General features: G+C 43.5%; 1 protein-coding gene across 1 annotated transcript in view; it reads right to left on the reverse strand.

The window, feature by feature from the left end:
* Nucleotides 1-15,923: 15,923 nt before the first annotated feature.
* MYLK4 (myosin light chain kinase family member 4) overlaps nt 15,924-17,902 on the reverse strand; it is a 68,986-nt gene continuing 67,007 nt past the window's right edge. Inside the window, exon 15 of the mRNA XM_075052516.1 lies at nt 15,924-17,566. The gene's annotated coding sequence lies outside the window, so the exon portion shown is untranslated. The remainder of the gene's footprint in view (nt 17,567-17,902) is intronic.

Below are 17,902 nucleotides of genomic sequence, written 5' to 3' on the forward strand. Positions count from 1 at the left end.
ATGGTACAGGTTTTCTGATATTGCAAAGAGAAACACTGCTTTGGAACAATGTCTTGTCGTTACAGATCCTATATGACATGCTGCTCACTTGGCTGCTACAGATTTCAAAATGTTCTGAGCGTTTATTGTATATCTTTTCAAAGGCTATCTGGTGCATTTACCCCTTACATTCCTTTAGTCACGTTAATATCCTGCCTATTGTGGTCCTTCTCCACCTTCCTGTTATGCTATGGTAACATCTGCTGGTGGAAAAGTCTCTATTACAGTAAACGACCCTCAAATATCCAACCACCATTAAGCAACTTCTAGAGGCAGTTTAGCAAGCTGCTTTAAAAAAATAGTTCTAGGAAATGCTTTTAGGTGGTGTAGATTTCAAATAAGAAATTAGTTCAGATCATGCAAATAAACAAGAGGGGAGGAAGGTCAATATGTTCCAGCAGAGGAGCAGAATTTATTTCCCCAGCCTCAAAGTTACAATAATATTCAGGGTTCCAGAGATTTTTCTGATCAAATATTAAAACTCTGCTTTCTACAAAGCAGGGTTGGCAAATGTTTGTATTTTGTACCGGAGCAAGGCAAGAGAGCTGGGAGAAAGGAGAATGACATAGTAGTGCTGGAGTTGGGTAGTGGGGAAAGAAAATTAATTTATATTGGGACACCTGATTTTTCTCTTTCTTACAAATGTGCTATTCTAGAAGGGGATAGTCACAGAAACCAGTTTGGGGGTATAGGTGCATCAGTATGAAATCCAGATTTCTTACATCTGAATTTCAGAGGTCTGTCTGACTTCGGACATGAAGGGCTATGTTCAGGTCAGGCACCTATGGGCAAGGTGAACATCCATGGCTACATTAAACTATGTAAAAATTGAGGGATCATGAAGCTTCCTTCACCAGACCTTATGCCAAGCAAATGAGTGTGCTTCGGAACAAACCTGTATGGAGGAGAAGTGATTTCTGGCCGTCATGCAGACCCCTTCATTGGGCATGGGGCAGCTGGGCTGGAGACCTGCCTCTCCCACTTGTCTTTGCTCAGGCTTTTCTGGCAGCAACACTGATGTGACACCAAAGGGCTCCTTCATATGTCAGCACCTGCAACTCTTAATGCAATGAGTATTATTTCTTTTCTTCCCCTCCGGATCAGGCCCTCCATGCCTCTGGTGCATCTTGAAGTCCCCAGCAGATTATTTCCTGCTGTCTCCCTGCAAGTTTTGAGTGAGATGGAAAAAGAAGGAAAACAGTTTTCTGTGTTGCAGAAATGACAAAGGAAGCGCTTTCATATGTGTCCAGGGGCTCAGATTGTAAAGACTGATTTGGTGCTATCTCCCAGTCACAGGTGTGGGTGTTTTTTTAGCGGAGAGGTGAGGTGGGGGGAACTCAACAAACTCATCTGAGTTTTCTTTAGTTCAAGCATTTCTTGTCAGGACTTTCTGAGGAAAAAATATTAAAAGAGCAAAAGCAGGAAAGGGCCATTTGGCTTATCTTGTTCACTTCCTGAAATCCAAACAAACTTTCAAAAAAATTCGTATCACACCCTATCCATTCACCCTGTTTCCCTGCACTGAGGATGGGAGAGTCTAGACAAATCTGGGCTTTGGGAAACCTTTGGAACTTTTTCTGAAAATAGGTTCCAAATATTTTGTTAAAGGCTTCGAACACGTTGGAAAACACTAGCTGGGGGGTTGAGGGAGGTTTTTTGGGTTTATTTATTTGTTTTCACTCTAAGCATCATTGCCAAGAGCACAGGAGAGACGGGCTGGGAGGTCTGCGCCAGCGAGCAATTACTCACATGAGGCAGTCTCAGTGACTTCCTTGGGACACCATTTGCCAGCGGTGAGTCAGCCAGCATCACCACAAGTCAAGAGCCAGCCCCGGCTGGATGTGACAGCCCCCTGACCCTTCCCCACCAGGTGCCTTTCTACCTCTCACTCCAGGTGCAGGAGCACGGTTTTCCAGGGTTTACCCACCTGGCCTTCCTCTGGCTGTGCCCTGCGGATCCTCGTTCGCTATGAAGTTCAGCTGTGTGGCTCTTCTTTTTGGCAGGAGATTTCTGGCCCCTGGGGTGAGAAGCAGCAGCCCCTCCCCAGCTGCCCTGGTACTTCATTTCAAATGAGGTGCCTAAAAGTCTGTGTGCATCTGGGTTTTGCTCCCTGTTGACCCAGGATGTATTTTAACGAGTGGCTGGCAGTTTCTAGACTAGAGAAAATCCAGTTCTTCTTTACAAGTCAGATTAAACAAAAAAAAAAAGAAAGAAAGAAAGAAGGAAGGAAAGAAAGAAAGAAGGAAAGAAAGAAAAGCAGCATCAGAGATAGCCGCCGCAATATTGCAGAGGGGAATTTCCTCAGAGTGTACACCCACCTCCTTTCCCTGCTCACTCCTCTGGTCTTCTGCTATGGTTGCCAGCTAATAAATATATTCCCCTTTTCTTGAATCCCACCCCTTGCAAATATTCTATTTTTTCTCATGTCCTAATAGAAGAGCCAGTCTTGCTGGGTGTCCTGGGAAATGTATGGCTGCTAACTTTATGCCATAAAATAGAAGCACACAGGGCAGTCTTTTCAGTCCATGGAGACTTAATTGACAAGTCACTGAGCTAAGTGATGAAAGTTGGGAGCCTTCATCACAGATTTGACTTCTTAATGTCTTAAGCCTTTCTTGTAAGAACCAGGGAATGGGCATGTTCAATCCTAGCTGGTCTGAGTGCTGTATCTAATCAACCTATACGCTTAAACACAACAAAAATATATAGGAGGATTTCAGAACACTTTTACTACTCTTGTTGACTTTTTAGTTTTATTTTAAACAGTTTGCAAATCCTGATGCTGTAGAACATTTTTGACCAGCTCCATAAGGCAATTAACAACCTTAGAAAAGCTGTCAGGAAAAAATTATGGGGCAATGCTTCTTGGAGACAGCTAAGGATTTAAGAGAAAGCGTCACCAGAAAGGTAGCATGAAGGAAGTTTTGACCAGTTTCCAGCTAATATGAAAATCAACAATCATAATGCCACATTGTGAGATCCTGAAGTAGCCCGACTCCTTTTACGTTATTTAGCGGAGGCTGGATGGCTTTGGGAAAAAGTTAGCTCACATGTTCCCCTGGAATAAAGGCTGGGCTTTGGGAAAGTGTGGGAAAACCATGTAAATGTTTTTCACACACTTCAGCATTTCTTACATTTAGAAGTGGAAGAAGAGAGAGTGAAACTGGGGGGAATGAATAGGTTTTGGTGGATCTGCGCTTCTCAGATATCTGAAACCAAGACATCCTGGGGAACTTATAAGGAACCTTTTTCTCCAATGAAACAAGGACCAATTTCTTGCTTGGCCATGCAAAGTAACAAGTTTGGCTAATTGCCTGAAAGTCGGGATTAAACTGTTAATAAATTAAGCCTAAGGAGCAGCCAAAAATCACATCTTGTTGCTAAAATCTGTGTTTGATTGAAAAATCAAATTTGATTGAAAAAAATCAGGTTTATGTTATTCTTTGGATCGGCACTTAATTGTCTCTTCAGGAGAGGCTCTTCTGTGACCTGCCCTGTGCCAGGGCAGAGTGGAGGCAGGGAACAGAGACCTCCCTGTCCTCCCCACCGGCCCCTCACCCGGCTCACACCCTGCCACTTTTTTCATTAGCGAGCTATAGGGCCCCAGTGGACCATGCCTCATTTCAGAAAGAGGAAGACAAATCCAAGGCTCTCAGCCAGTTTCTAGGGATTAATGGGCATAAATAGTCCTGGAAATGCCTGGAACTCAATTGACTCCTAAGAAGGAAAAAAAAAAAAAAAAATCAAAGCCCCAACCCATCCTGTAAACTGCAGCACTAGCACAGAACTTACTTAAAATTTCAAATGTGTGGTCCTCATGTTTGAAAAGAGATCTTTTGCTGAGAAAAAAATATAGGAGATGTTTTTCACAGATTTCATCTTGTAATATATGCTTGACAGGAGCAGAGATAGGATTATAAAACAGAGCAGTCCAATACAAACTGTGGTTTCCAAAAAAACCAAATCCCCAAATATTGCACCATGGGTCTTGCCGCTTTCCTGGCCAACAATCCCTTTAGATGGATTAGCTTCTGAATGGCCTTCATCTGGTAACAGAGATTCGGTCAGCTAAATCTCACTGAATACCACAGAGACAGAGGTGCTTTTTGATAGTTAAAAAAAGGTGGGTGTAGGGGAAAAGGGACAAAACCAGTTTTTGAAAGTTGGCAATCTACCCCATTTTGTAGACTACCACTTTTCATCTCTGAGCCAATCCCCTTGCACAAATATGACCAACCAAAAAAGGTCAGGCTGGCAGAGCCTTAACTTTGGGATAAAGGGAGACACTGGTGTTATGTTTGCTGTTTTCTTTGGTTTCTTTGTTGAGAGGGTGAGATTTTTTTTGTTCCTCCTAGTCTGAGCTCCAGTGATCCATCCATCTCTAAATGTTGACACTTTAACCCGATACAAATCCCCCTGCCTAGCTTTCTGTCTTTTCCATTTTCAGTTCAGATTTCCCTTGTGGACTTGCAATTCACTCTCAGATCATTAATATCCTTTGCTGGCAAATCCCTCTCGATGTACGGAGCAAGAGCGCTTGCCGCCGACTGATCTTCCTTCACCTCTTACTTCCAATGAGGAATGTAACCTCAGCTGCCTTTCGACATTTCCAGCTCCTATTTTTCTACCCCTGTTATTCGTAGTTGCATAATGGCCACTTTACCTCAGTTATCAAGGCTTTTTATTTCTGCTCACTCATTGCTGATGTTTGCCTGTAACCTCACTTTTCTAGAGGGCTGGCGGACAGGAGGCAAGATGGACTCATGCAGCTGAGCATGGGCTTTTCTGACTATCCAGGATGTGGCATAAGCCAAGAAAGTTCCCCCTCCTTCTGAAGAAATAAGGATGGCGGGGGTGAGGGGGTGGGGGAGAAAAAAAAAGAAGCAGCAATCAAGTCTCAAGACCAATTTAAGCAGAATGAATGGGTCTTTGTTCTCTAGGGCAGGGTTTGCATTTATATTTGCTGTGTTAGCCACGGTCGTGATTTAATTGCACATCTTAATGACTTTTGGTGTTTCCCTTAAAGACCCAGAAGCTGGAATCAAGGGAGTCCATAAGGCTTTTTGCGTTCATTCAGAGCAAAAGGTAAACCTTTACTTTTGCAACAAAGAGGAAACAAATTCTCCCCAAAAGGCTCCAAAACCCAAAGGAAAATTAAAGGAAATTGACATTTGTTGTTTTTAAGAAGTCTCAGGATCTTTAAGCCACTCTCAGGATTTTGGAAGGCGTGATGCTTTGATGCTCAAAATTGACAATGCCGCCTTTATGTTGAGTGTGCCACCACGCACGTGTTTGCTCAAGAAACTAAAAGTAAGGACTCCCTCCATCTGCTTCTCAGCCCTTTCAGCTTCTTTCTTATTCTCTTGGCTCAAGTGGCGGCAAAGAGAGAAGACACTGCCCATCTCACCTTCGCTGCCTTTTGAGGTTGCCCATCCCTCATGCCTTTGCTAGTTAGACACTTGTGACATCTCACCGCTTACAGAACCGCTGGTGTCAGCACACGCTGTACAGTGAGGAGCTTTTTTGTTATTTAAATGGGAACACATGAACACGGGCTTGGGCTTCACAGGAGAATGGGGCCAGTGGCTGGTCTTGCACTGTCCTGGGGTGAGATCCTTCCCCACAAACCAGTGAAACCAAAGGCCCCGACCCTGTCTAGCAAAATCACCAGTAACATTGCCATAACTTCAGCCGTGATCACCACGGCAGGGAACAGAGCGCGAGTGGGATGATCTGTGTCCTCCACCTTCTACTATCTGGTTTTGCGCACTTGTAACAAACTCCTTTCTGCAGCCTTTTGCCCTCCTTTACCCATTTTATCCTCTAACAGAGTCATCACTGACCGACGGGGTTGCTAGGGCTCACATTCACTTTTTCCAAGGGAGCTAGCCCCGTTCCCTGCCTATGCCAGGGATTTATGCAGGCAGCGTGCGCTGCAGCTGGGATAAGCACCAGAGACTTGAGTTGAAGCTCTTCCACAGAACGTGCTGACCGGTCCACCAGGCTGCAGCTGAGCTGGCTGCGGACACGAGGAGCTTCACCCCAACCCTGGCTGTTCATTATCTTCCCTCTGCCAGAGCTGCTGCCAGAACTGCTTTTCAAGTGTTTATTAGCTTCTCTCTGTCAACATGAGCCGGGTAAGCAGAGATTACCGCCTGAGCTCAGTTTCTGCTTGGGAAAGGCTGGGGAAATGCTCGCACTGGCGGTGAAGCAGCACACTTGGGTGGCAGGGGTTTGTGGCAGTACGGATGGGTAGTTGCCAGCAGCTGGGGATGTAGCTTGTTTTACAGGACTCGAGAGGAGATGTGTGACCAAGCCTGGAACAGGAGTGGGCTGCGGACAAGCCACTTTGCACCTCTGCTCTCCTTGCTGCCTTTGGCTTGCTTGTCTGCTTGGATTGTAAACTGTGCAGGCAAGGGACTCTCTCTGAGCTGTGGGTTGGAAGACCAAAATGAATGATAGCAGATGAATTTGGTCTCAGTTCTTTTAGGCCTTACTTTAAAACATTCTGCTAAACCCTCAAGAATATTTTTTTCCTCACTGGCAAATACAATACTGCTAGAGTTCCTCACTCCTACCTCCATCACCATCATGTGCTTACAGTGAGCCAGATTTCTGACTTTTCTCAAGGCTGGATTATTTCTACCTTGCTGCCATAGTACCTGTGGATATCTTCCCTTCCCTTGACCCTCACAAACAGGGCCTTTCCTGATTTATGCCATATTTCCATAACAAGTCTCCTCTATTGACCCTACTGGTTTCTTTGGAATTTAAGCTTTGATTGAAAGACTATGTAGCTCCAGCCATTGGTGACTGGGGTGAAAAATCTTTGGACTGACCTGAGACACTGTTGTCACACAGGGTCTTCAGCTGGTACGCAGAGAGAAGGCGAGGCCACTCAGTGCAAACTGACATTATTTCTGGAGTCCAGGAACTGCTACCTGCGTGTCAATGTTATTAACCAGACGCCAAAGGAATGCAGGGCCTGCTCGTGGACTGGGAACTTTTGTCCTAGCCAGCAGTGAAAGCCAGGCACCGGGAACTTGCAGGTCATAGCTGAAATTTAGTGACCTAATGACCAGTGAGGCTAACAGCGATCAAGAGCGTGGAAAGAGACAACTGGGGAACGAATAGGAAGGACCCCATGCTCCTGTTATACCCGACACTGAGGTGACAGCTACTGGTATGCTGTGCTGTGTTACAGCGCCTACAGCCTAAGAATGGCCTCGGAAAACCAACATATACATACAAAAGAGACTCGTGAGAATGATTCAAACATTCTGTGGTGAAAGACAGGAAAGAGCAACCTTGCTTATTGTAAAGAGAAAGCAGAGAGGGGGCTTGGACAGTCAGTCTTGAAGTACTTGGGTGAGGAGACACTTGCTAGTAGGAATTTGTTCAGCCTGGCAAGTGTAAAGCAAGAGCCAAAGGGTAGAAGGTGAACAAATCACACAAGAAGAATTTTTTTTTTTTAAAATGTACTATAGTTCAAAAAGAAATTATTTGGGGGAGGTCTTATGTCATCTAATGTACTGAAGATCAGACAAGACCATCACAGAGATCCTCTCTGACCATGTCATTTCAGCTTCCATACAAATAGAGAAAGAGATACTATATGGAACTTGAGACCTCCGTTCTTGCTCTTTCTCGTAGGACAGCAACAGGACTTCTACGTGCAGACCAAAGACAGAATAGGTGTTTTAGTACACAAAGACCAACCCTCGTAGTTGCCTAATGCTCTCACACCCCTTTCAAGCCAGTAGAGGAGTACTCATTGTCTCTCTTGTGCTGCTTACAGAATCTCTTTCTCAACACACAAGCCATACAGTGTGGAGATTTCTGTTTGTTACAGGAGTATGCAAGTTTCTTCATGTTTTTCTACTCATGACAGCTGCTTTACACGCAAATCCTAAATCACATCTATTTTCTGTTCATGTTCTGCAGAGTACCTAAAGTAGTGCTATTGCTAAGGGGAGAATGGTGTAAAATGGTAGCAAGCAAGAAGCACTCCCAGCTCCACCATTCATTTCCCCACATTCGCCTTGGCCAGTCTCATGTCGCACAAACTCTCTGATCCTTTTCTGACATCGTACCTCAGGCACTTCCCTGGGGCTTCTGCTTGCTGTGCTAAGGACAGGCTTGGGGTGGGGAGAGGTTAAAAGCTGTATTTAGTGCAGTTTGTGCCTGCAAATAAATAGTGTTATACTAGTCAGAGATATTTTAAAGGTCACCCATCTCCACATGCATGGGCTTGCAAGGTGGTCCCTAACTGGGGTTTGGGAGTGCCACAGCACTACATATCCCAGCCAGCGCTGGCAGTTCTGTATGTAACTTGACTTCCCAACGCTGCCCCTCAACAAAGCGATGGAAGTGACCATTTTATTAAATAGGAAACAACAATGCTGACCTCTCGTGGCCATACTAGCCGTTTGCAGCAAGATGTCACAAGTGGCATCTTTGCACATCAATCAGCTGCACACAGCTGCCAGGCTCTGCTGGGTACCAGTAGGGCTGAGGTTCCTGGTCCTGGGGAGGAGGCACAAAGGGGACTGGCACCTGACCCACACCCCATCTCCTGAGAGGTTCCTCGTAATGGGGAAATCACCTTCCCATTGCTACCAGCTCCACCCCAGTGGTACTGACTGACTGCTAATTTTGGCCCCTGCTCAGGAAGGCGTCCATGCTCAGGACCCAACTCGCTGCTATTGCACAGAAATCAAACTGGCTGCCCACATTTGCTTGCCTGCTGCACAGTGACCTGGCTGGAGGAGAGGGATTAGGGACCTCTGGGCACAGCCAAGTGCTGCTGAAGCTGAATGTACAATTGCAATGCAACAGTAATAACAAAAAAGCTTTGGGACAACAGGTTATAACAAGATAAAATTCTACCTTGATTTAATGTAAAATACATTACAGAAAATTTTCATGGTCATTAATGTGGCAGTGCCACCCAAATAACAAACTGCAGCTTTTTGTGACATACCACATTTTTAATTTGCTTCTGAACTTTGATTTTTTCTCTGCCTACTAATGCCTGTGGGACTAAGTCTAACATTTCAGGCCCTCTGAATAGCTCTTAGACAGCACTTTCACCCCCCCCCCCAAAAAAAGACCTCCTACAATTAGAAAGCTTCTTCTAGTCCCTGAAACATGGGCATCTTCAGAGGTTAAGAACAGAGTAGATGAAAGCTCCTCGCAATGGATATTTCTGAAGTCTGCACAAGTGAACCATAACAAAAAATAAAGCTACAAGCAAAATGAAGAAATTTAGCAAATGTCAGTGCCAGTTAAATAGCTCCTTTCAGCAATCTGGTGGTTTCACTTACTCAAGTATTACCCATGAAATGAGCTTTGTCGGTGAGCGATCAGAAACCCATTATGAACTGCCTGATGAAGCAGAGGGGTACCAAGTGACAGGCGACACGGTGCTCCAGCGGGAATGCTCAGTTGCCACATGAAGGCCACCACATTTTAACGAGGCAAGACCCTGCCACCTGTCTTTAAATCATCTCCGACCCCCGAGACCACACAGTCTGAAACGGGGTTGATATATTCAAGGTCCAGAGCAGGAGGACTTGGTACCCTCCCTGTGAAAGTATTCATGTTTCTGGAGGACCGAGGTCACCTTGAAGGTCACTTGCCATGACCTGTTTACATGACCCGCATATGTTGTGGAGATAGCCAAAGATGAGGGTTTATGAAACAGTGACTGGACACCTAAAGCAAAGAGGGGACGTGCATTTAAATTAGCTGGTGCGGAGTGGACAGCTCTGGAAAAGGATGACTTTCACCTTCTCTTCCTCATCTCTGCCACAGTCACAGCAATCTGTCCGCAATGGACAGCAGTATGTTGTGCCCTGGAGACAATTTGGCATCTGATTTGTTGTTAGTGGTGAAGATGTTTGCTGTGCAGCCACTGGTGATGGGTGCAAGCCGGGACCCTGAGGGCAGACACTGCCAGCTCAGCACAGGAGCGGCATTGCTGGGGGGGGGTGGCCCTGCTGCTGCACCCAGAAGACCCTGAAAACTGTGACTTGTGGAGCAAAACCCCCAGCACCGCCTTCCTCTGCGGTTAATCCCATCACTGGTGGTGGGGGCTGACCCCCACGCGCTGCCCTCCCTGCCAAGGCTTTCATTGATTTAGGACCTGGTCCAAAGACGGTCAAGGTGCTCCTCGCTTTCTGCAAGCTTTATAGCAGGAACTCAAATGGCAAAGCCTGGAGCTGTGACAGCCTGGTCCTGCCCGTGGCCAGGCACCTCCGCTTCTTGCTGCAGTCACCCACAGCTGAGGGGGGTCTGGCCCCTTGCCCCCACAAACATCCCCAGCCTGCACTCTGAGTACATGATAGCTTAGCTCCCAGATGAATACCTGCTGTATGCAAGAGATGTGAGTCACCCCTGATGGAGTGATTTTTTTTTTTTTTCTTTTCCCCCCGCCTTTTTTTGGATGAGGAGGCTTCAAGAGAGGAATTTGGAAATCTCCAGTCCCTTTCCAAAAGCTTTCATTAAAACAGCCCATAAAAGCAGTCTCTGGAAACTTTAGGAGGCCTTTAAGAAAAAAAATTAAAATTAAAATTCAGTTTTATTGAACAAATGGGCAGCACTGAAAATATTCAGAAAATTAAAATTAATTTGAAAATAATTAAAAATAAGAGAAGCTTAGTGTATGTTTCCAAGTTCTGGGTAATATTAAAGTAGCATTAAAAAATTGCAAAGGAAATTTACTGTGAGCAGGTGTTTGAAATAATTGGGGGAGAAAAAGGGTTGACTATTAATTAATGAAGAATTATGAATGTCCCTTGTTGGATTTTTTTCCTGTAGTCAACATATTTTTAACCACATGAACTTAGCGAACACATTTTAAAAGTGTGGAGTTGCTTTACAGACACATACAGGGAGCTGAGTGTTATTTTATCCCCATTTATTTTATTTTTGCCACTGGCATGCATTTAGCAGGAGCTGTTGAGAGGACCGAGGTACTATGGCAAAGTCTTCCTCATCACCTATAAAGCACAGATGCTAATATTTTCAGGATAAAAACTCCTACGCCAGGGTCAAAGGCACTGAAAATGAAACCGCAGCAACTAGCTTCAAGAAAAGCAAATGAAAAGCAAATGTAGAAGGCCTGGTCATGCATAGGAACTCACTCTGGGGTTTCACCCCAGAAGATTTTTGGACACCTACTGAACTCATCAGGGCCCCGTGCAGACACAGGCTGGAGCCTGAGCACGGGCTCAAGATGCGGCTACGGCACCGCGATGTTCCCAGCAGCGAGTGTCCCTGCCACCGCGGATCACATTAGGGACCCCGCTAGATGTTTTTCAGGAGAAAGGGGAAGCAAAACCTTTGTGTGAAGGCTATACAGCCCACTGATTTGGAAGGGAAACCTCTTGCCTACATGCATGGGAAGGCCAAGAAGAGGGTTTGCCTGCGCTAACCAGCATGGTGCTGTGAAACAATCGGTGGTCTCAGGGCTGTCTTAAAGCAGGTGTAAAGGGGCAGCAGCTGCGTATCCTACGCTCGGCTGTTGTAAAATTGGTCTCTGGCCTCTTCACTTCATCCAGCCCCCAAGCTCTGCCAGCCAGATTGCGATGGCTTTGCTTCGTGTTGGCCAGGAGTGCTGAGGATGAGTGCAACTCTTTGGTTGATTTAACTTACAGCTTTATCAGGAGGGTGTCTTGTTGTATGCTTAAGATCTTACACCTGCAAAGCTCATGCTCATCAAATACAGGCTGATATCAAATGGGAGCCTTCCTGTGCAAGAAGTCAAAGCTGCTCCTCAAGCATGGTGAATGTCTGAAGTGCTGCAGCTAGAGTTGTGGATAAACCATGCAGAAAAAGTGCTACTTACTGAATACAGGCTAGTGCCAGCCAGGGGTTGCTTCCTGCTTTCTCACCCTGTAACTTTTTTCTCAGTTTTTGCTCTTGCTCTTCATTTTTTCACTAGCCAGCCCAATTTAAGATTGATATAACTCTGCAGGAATATTGCTTCTGATTTAAGGTTGTTTTATTAGTCAGTGAACTCCTAGATGGGGTAAAGTTAAAGTGTGTTCCTCAGACAGCAATACTGAATTACAAGCCAACAGTCCAAGTGTGACAACTTAGGGAGAGAAGAGTGACACCAGGTCCCTTGAGTGACCAAGCATGAGAAATTTCAGTAATCTCTTCTGTCCTCCCTAGTGACCTGGTCTAAGGACTTGCAGCAAGACTGCAGCCAAGAGCACCTCAAGTCCTAGTTATTTGCAGAGAAAGCTGAGGCTTTCTTACAAGGGGTGAGTACAAGCTGCGAGCCTGAGCAAACCTTTGACTTAGGTATATTTGTTTCAATGGAAATTACTCTTCTTTTATCTTCTTGTATCTAGAGACAACAGTTGGGAAAAAGGCCATGTTTCTTTCTATTACTTAGCAGTATAAATGACAGGCACATTAAATACAGCAAACAAAACCCCTGGACTAAACAAAATCAGCATTTATTCCTCAGTCATCTTTTTACAAGATTGCTTCATGTTTTTCACAAAAGAGCACATACCAGAGATACATGAGTTAATCTACAAAACCAGATATGCAAGCCAAAGTGATATAGTACATGAAAATCCACATGCTTCATAATTTAGTTCTCACATGCCTGTCATCTAAATTTAAGAGAAGTTGCTGTGGGGTACACAAACATTAGTTCTGCCACACCAAAATGTGATCACTAACTATGGACATAGCTAAACAACATATTTACAAAGCGTTCTCTCTACCAGTCTTCATCTAAGATTTGAAACAGGTAGTTAATTGTTCAGCTACCAAGCCTTCATGGAAGGTGAAACAGTCTAGTACCTAAACAGATTCATGCAGTGTTTAGTTTTATTCACATGAGACACAAGGACAAGCATCTATCAGTGATGATAAAAGTAGCTGTGGGTTTGACACTTAGCAAAACTTCAATCGTTATCACATAATAAGAGTCCACAAGCTAAGAATTGCCCTGCTCACTGGTGGGACCAGGGGAAGGGGATGGGATGTTTTCACATCCCCATCAGCGAAGAAGAGCTGACAAACACCTGCTTTTCTCACACCTCCTGCTGGTGGGAGCCATTTTGCTGAAAGGGGCTGTCAGTGATTTGTAAAGTCAGCATTAAACTGAAGATGCTAAAATACCTTGACTCTTACCACAGCAATTTATCCACTGCAGAAAAACTGTTATCTTGATTGAGATTCCTTAACTGTTAAAAAATTAGGGTTCTTTTTATTTTTACTGGTCAGGACTGGTGCAAAGTAGGGTTGGTGTTGGTTTTTTTTTGGGGGGGGGGGGTTGGCACATTACACTGGGCTCTTGTGCTACTCACATCACAAAAGGCAGACCAAGCACTTCCCTTATTTAATTCTGCAGAGCTGCACTGTTATTCGTGGTTGGAATCAAGCTGTAGTGGAATTTAGCTTAGACTTTAACTTTATTCAGCTTCTGACATTAGAAGGAATATGAAAAAGAAATTAAGCAGCAGCTTCTGTTGTAATCTCCAGAGTGGATTATCACAGATTGCCAACTGCTTATGCTGTGAGAGTACTCAGGGGAGCAACTGGCTGCAGGTGCTCACAAACTTGGATATGGTAGTATGGACATCTTTCTGTGGTTTTTATCCATTTCATAGCCTCCAGGATGTTCAACATGTAAAAAGAGTTGGAAAGCCACTAGCATCCCACCTTGAGCCAAATAAATTTGCTTCTAATCCTGATGCTAATGTTAGACTACTCTAGTATATCTTCGGCAAAATTCTCTGAGATTTTCTCTAGCTGATCTCTCCACTGCATCTATAGAAATGGGAATAACAGTATCCTAATTCTTACAAGTGCCAGGTGACAGCCATCTTTCAGTGCCTGACAAGTAAAGTCATGCTTTTCTGAGTACAGTTACATCTGAAACCCTGGGAAAATCTGTTAGTTAAAGAATGCCTTCAACTCCCAGTGCCTTCCCGCAGGTCGTCCCCGCAGAACAGCCCCTATGTAACATTACTACTAAAGCTGCCTTTCCGAACAGAAAGCCCTCTGCCTTTTTGCAGTCCAGCAGGGAGTCTGTATGCAAACCTGGGGGTCAAATCATCACCTGGTACAGATCACTATATTCCCATGTTATGGCTTTTAATTTTCACATGTCAGGAAGAATACAATGGTGTACACAGACCAAATACTGCATCTTGACACTTTATCCCTTCCACCACAACTGACATTTCTGTATCATTCCTGTAGTATCCACAGCCACCTCTGACTGTCTGTGGTTATACAGCTAAATGGAGTAACAACAGCTAATACAGTGCCTTTCACACCCAAACCTGCTCACAAGCACAGTAATTCACAGCTTCCAAATGCAACTGCTTAAACCAATACGCAACAAAAATGATAATAAGCAAACTCACATAGATGCAGTAGACTTATTAGAACCTAGTCAACTTATTATTACCTAGTAGAAAATAAATAATGATGTGTCAAAACAATAATTTAATATAGCAGTCTCTAGCTATTAGTCATTAGAGAATGTATTAAAGGAAAACAGAACCAAAACCAAACTTGCACACGTGCACACACACAAAACAGCATGCTGCTCAAAGTGCAATGAGACAGAATTAGAAAGCCACTGAAAAGAAGCTGTGTCAAGTTATTGTTTTAACTAAAACAGTCAGAAAAGATACAAACATCTCTGGAGACATTTTTCTCAGGCACATCACTATATAAGTGATAATTATACAGCAGTATAATTTTTTTACCCTTGATAACGATTATGATCTTGGTAAGGTGCCTCCCTTTTGACTTGGTTCTGCAAATCTAGAGTCTATGGGGCAATGACAAGAAGTACGCTTGGGATTTTTTTCCTCCTCCGCTGGACACCTACAGGCCCATGCCTGTGCTTAACCCGAGGCATCAAATTGCACCTTCAGTCAGTATAGAGACTTGGTCAGTCCAACCTCCTCCAACTGCCCTCACCTCAACTTCATCCCCCACTACAGGAGCTGTGCCAAGAATGAAACAGTGGAGCAGTTTACAGGTAAGACTCAAGAGTGTGACCATCATTATCCATGTTAGTAAGAACGAACGTTAAATCCCTTGAGTATATTAGCATGCTGCCCTGTTGCACAAGCAAGGGGCTAGTGAGGTGCCCCCTCCTCAACTCATGCCTTGTAAAAGGGTGTAAATTCTCAAGGTGGGTGAAATATGTCAAGCTCTTCCATCCTCCCTAGTAATTCACATGTATTTCTGACAGAGTCCTTTACGGATGAACTCTGTGGATGTGCATAACAGAGGCCACGTTCTCCTACGGCTCCTGGAGGATTTGTGGCTGACTCAGCACAACACACTCTAATACAGGGCTGATCTTTATGGCACTAAGCTCTTAATTACTACTCAGATGTATATATCCACAAATGATAAATCCTCTTAATTCAACCGAGCAACAAAGCAGATAAGACCGTAGTCACACTGTTATTTTAGTATAGTTAATAAGATTCAAAATGACATGCAATTTATTCATACCCATGTAAAATCTACCACAGGAAAAACAAAACTCCCAAGCCAATCCTACAATACTGGCACTAAAGTGCATAATGAGATCTTGTCATTCCGAAGTGGCCTGCTGCCTTTTAGTCTGATCATTGTGTTGTTGACTGTACAAACAGCTACAATGTCTTGACGGTAGTCAGAACAGGCGTGGGAACTCCAGCCCTAACAGAAAGGTAGCTTTTTTATTTATTTTGCACAGGCAAACATAAATTGTGACTAAAAGTAAGCAGCTCAGTTTCTATCTAAAAGTCATATGCTCGTTTGCTTGCTTTGAGACTGCTTAGTCTTTTCCCAAAGAAACTTCCGTTCCTGCTAGTCGAAGTTTACTTAGTTAAGACTACAGGTAAGGATTTGAAGGTGGCAGTGCTCTACATGGTATCAGAATTACATGGTGAGTCATTGTGTGATAGTAGTAATGGGTCGCATTTATTTGCAACAACTAGTAGAACACATCAGTATTTCTTAGATTTCACAGCTGTAAGAAGACCTATACATTTACAGAGGCAGTCTTAAGTGATCTACTACAATGGCTTTAAAACACTGGATCAAAGTGGCTGTAGAGAATGTCATGGCCATGCTGTCCATTTAACAGGACCCTTTTATTTCAATATGAATGCTATCCAGAAAGGACAAAGGTATGAAAAACAATTCATTGGGTGGTGATTAATAATACTGTTTTGTCTTTATGTTGATCCCCTTTAAAAAAAGACATCATTTAAATATAAATATGTATGAAATGTATAGATAAATATATAGAGATAGCTATGTTAATATGTAGTTTGATCAGAACTGGATTAATTAAAGAAAATCTAAAGGCACCACAATATGTCAGCATCATGGAATAAAATACTCACTATACTTTGCATTTATGTAGTTCTGAAACTAAGCAGTCAGAAAGCCATATACAGCAGGGGATAAGTCTCATTATTTTAATCTCACAGCCTAGACAACTAACACTTACATTCACTTAATGATGAGCCATACTCAAACAATCTCAGGTGAAGAATTCAGCTGTTCTGACTCTCAGTTTTTTATCTAATTAAGAATCAGAAAGGCTTGAGAGCAAGATGAGAAAAGAAAACTTTAGAAAAACAGAGGATTTTCATTTGGGCCTGTACCCAGAGGTTATAATGAGCAGAGGACTGACTCTCCTCTTTGCCAATGGTCTTAATCAGTCCTATTAGCATTAAACAAATTAGCTGGTATAAAATCACCCTCTGTTAAAATAACTCTGATTTATACTTGCATATTGGAGAACAGAGTCTGCGTGGGTACAAGTGAATAGTGCCTTGTTCTCTTTCTTGTTTAATTAATCAAAGTGTATTTAAAGTGAACAGTAATTCATCAGGCTAAAAAATCCTAAAATGTATCATATCACGGTTGCAGCAAATTCACCTATGTGCAAGGAAAGCCTCATTTCTCACTTCCACTGGAGTTACATTAACATGGCTTTAACTTTGGTTGAGCTAACCCTTAGCTCATTTTAGTGTGACAGGAAAAACAAACTTTAAATCTTCTACATAACCCAGCTTTAAATTGGCTGCAATTTTTTTTTGTTTTTTAATTATTTGACTCCAGTGTCAAATCAATCTTGGCTACAGATATAACACAGTGACAGACTGCCTTCTGGGCTGGGATGAGAAACAGTTAATTTAACCTGATGATTTGAACCTTAAGGAGCCTTTGATAAGTAAATGAGGTTGTAAGACAAGATAGAGAAAAGTTCATTATGAATCCAAGCTAATGTAGCACTCGCAGACACGGAGTACATGGTGCTCCAGAAGAAACACCTTCCTGCAACCTGGAGAAATATTTTCCTTCTTTCAACAGCTGAATAGAGAAGAAGCAGCTCAGCAATGCTGGGACTTGTCCTGCAGCTAAATTGCTGTTGGTCCATTTAGTAGAAGTCTCGGTCACAGCAGGGGGGTAAAGCACCAAGACTGCTGATATTTTCAAATCTCTTAGCAGCAGTAACCACACAGCAGCTTTTCTGCAAAATAAACAAAACAAGAATCCAGTTACTTCAGCAGTATACTTTTTTATTTGGTTAAGCGTTCTAGGACAACCACATGGTGGTTTCTTCGTGCATAAGGAAAAGAAAGCAGCACTGAAGCTTCTTGCTTACAAAAGGTTCTTGCAGCCACCTTATTTGTGTGATGTTTTATACAATATTAAAAAGACAAGGACTCTTTGTTAAGTGGAGAAGTGGTCCTGGAGGTCTCTCTTGAAATGCAGCTACTCTGCTTTTTTGCCTCTCTTGTCATACAGATCACAGCATGAAAAGGCACGCTGCAAACCTCTCCATTTATTTGTGTTACCACTGCAA

This window comes from Buteo buteo, chromosome 20 (genome assembly GCF_964188355.1).
Source record: "Buteo buteo chromosome 20, bButBut1.hap1.1, whole genome shotgun sequence".
Lineage (NCBI taxonomy): Eukaryota > Metazoa > Chordata > Aves > Accipitriformes > Accipitridae > Buteo > Buteo buteo.